Here is a 2,944-nt window from a genome sequence, read left to right as displayed (position 1 = left end):
GCTGTTTTAACACTACAAGATAACTCCCATGTTATTAACTGCTAAATGACAGAACCGACAGATCAATTTAATTGAATCCAATGGTTCGTATATCTAAAGCCCTCTCTCAGCTGAGATGTTTAGAGGCAGAGGGAGCCTCGCCAAACTGCATTCCAGCAGCAGAACAAATCAGTGCCTGCTGAATGATGATATCTTATTAACTCTAAAATGCTCTTCTTGATTGGGTTAGGAGAGCAAGGAGCCCAGTTGAAAGGGCATGAAAGAGTGCTGTGCATTTGGGTTCATGACTGGAGACCCTCAGTAGATTCATCTCACAACTCCAAACCCTGCAGTTTACCTGTACTAAAGGTCATGAGTACAGTGTGGTTTAAATCCACCTGTATTAAGATGAGAATATCAAAATGGGAGAGGAAGAAAGAAATTGAAAGAATGAAGAAAGGACAGACAGAAAGAAGGAAAGAAAGAAAGACAGACAGACAAGAGATGGAAAGTGAAAGAGAGAGAAGTCATAAAAAAAGCAAAATAAAGAATTCTAATGCCACCCACTGCGACTCTCACATAAAAACACCCAGCACCAAACAAAATCACTTCTAAACTGGTTCTTTCTGGAGCATGTGAAGAGTATTTTACCTCTCCCCTGAAAAAAAGGCGCTGGAGCCAGCCAAACCATGGGCCATTTTCATTCCGTGGACGAATCCTTACAGCCTCTCGGAGTACAAGCCAAATTTCGCTGGAGTCGGGGAAAAAAACAGTGTTTAAGGCCTCCGCAGAAATGTAGCATTCTTACCCAAGGCCTCTGTCCGCGCTGATCGCCCTGTTGCCTTGCTCCAAGCTGAATGACAAAAACAACAACTTCCAAGAGCAACAGCAACATCACACAGGCGTCATATGTAATCAACAGATCTCAACAATCACTCAAATAAAACAAAAAGTAAGAGAATAAATGCATAAAATGTAACTGGTGAAAAAGAAAATCATGACCTATACAAATAAAAGTCTCCATTTTCAGAAAACTCACAAACATGTAGAAAATGTCTTTTATGAACACAATAGTCTTACATCATTTATATGATTTGTTCATGTGGTCTGAATATGGCTTGTATATGTGTCACATGAAAATATGATTAGGTTGTATAGGTAGTGGAAAGCCAGGCCTGGTCATTTGACCTCTCTGGGCTTTTTGATGTGTGAGAGGGGGCTCTGCTAGTGCTCACAGGTGCAGGTCCAAAGGTCCTCTCAGTGATTTATATATCTCAGGTCAATCAGCCAGCTTTCCCACCACCATGTCCTTGGGTGGCTGCACTTCATGAACGCTTTTAGCCTCTCTGAACTCTTTCTCTCTCTCTCTCTCTCTCTCTCTCACACACACACACACACACACGCACACACACACACACACACACACACACATACTGTCATTTGTGCGTTATGGGGGTAGCCAGTCCAGAACATGCATTATGGGAGCCACCCTTTCCTGAGGCCCTAGAGCCACAAAATAAATCATGCATGATCAACTGATTTTTCTTAACACAAATGTCACTTCAAATTTCCAGTATGACAAAGTTTAGTTTTGAGCATGACCTGATCGTCACATCTGGGGACTTTTCATGGCATTGGTAGATTTGGGGCCCCTTCTTCACACACTCCAGTTAAACCTTACTCGTGGGTCAACAATTCACACACTCTGATAAAACCTTACTCGTGGGTCAACGATTCACACACTCCGGTTAAACCTTACTCCTGGGTCAACGATTCACACACTCCAGTTAAACCTTACTCGTGGGTCAACAATTCACACACTCCGGTTAAACCTTACTCCTGGGTCAACGATTCACACACTCCAGGTAAACCTTACTCCTGGGTCAACGATTCACACACTCCAGGTAAACCTTACTCCTGGGTCAACGATTCACACACCCCGGTTAAACCTTACTCCTGGGTCATCAATTAACACACTTCAGGAAAACCTGAAGTGTTATTAGTGTTATTATTTGCAACCCCCAGGTAAACAGTAATCCTAAATAAACTATTCACCTACCCTAAATGAAAATAAGCTTGTCGAACTTCACAAACATTAACTAAACTTTATGTAACCCTGGTTAGTCAGCCTGTTCAATAACAGTGAATAGGCATGACATCAGAACAGATAGAAGAACTGCAAAAACATTTTAGAAATTGATCTACACCTAGATAAGACATGAATCACTTTGTAATATTTTAAATATTTTTAGAAAATAATTTCTTAATATTTACTTTTAAACATAAGTCTATCGAGTGAGCAGATAGTCTTATGCAAGATGTTAGAACCAGCCCACTTCTTCTTTGACCAATACAGAAGACAGTGAAGGTGGTGAAAGCCAATGCATTTACTTCGAATCACTACTTTAAACAACTTCAATCTTGATAACATCTATTTGAACATTGACCTCTGTCCGAGCAACCCGGAGACCTGTCATCGCCCAGATTTGAAACTTGATACCGCATTGGTCAGGTTTGGTCTGGTAAGTATTGTTTGGTACACCTGGCACTGTAGTTGTCGTTCCTAGTCATTCTGATTCCACTAGTGAGTATTTAGTATTTATTATTTAGCCTTACATCCCCTCCCTCTTTTTGTAAGTCCTTTTGTGTAGGAGGGCTACATTTAACTAACCTGACTCTCGCCAGATGAATTTCGTTCCGCCTAGCTCCACTCACATCCATCTGGGATCGGTTCCGTTGAGAGTGATTTCGGCACCAGATTGTATGGTAGAGCCGATCAGGACGCAGGGCGGGAGTTTCATATATAGCGTAGCGTAGAAGCGACTGTGAAATTGTTCTCAGCGTCACGGGTTGGCTTCGATGTGAGTGGTTGAAGTAACACATCAATAGATGACGGGCAAGTGGCTTATCCAATCTTATGGAAGGATTTTTTAATAAGGCCCAGCCTTCTGAAGCACTACTCCAA

This window comes from Alosa sapidissima, chromosome 4 (assembly GCF_018492685.1).
Source record: "Alosa sapidissima isolate fAloSap1 chromosome 4, fAloSap1.pri, whole genome shotgun sequence".
Taxonomy (NCBI): domain Eukaryota; kingdom Metazoa; phylum Chordata; class Actinopteri; order Clupeiformes; family Clupeidae; genus Alosa; species Alosa sapidissima.
The sequence above is the reverse complement of the archived record's forward strand: the minus strand, read 5'-3'. Positions refer to the sequence as shown.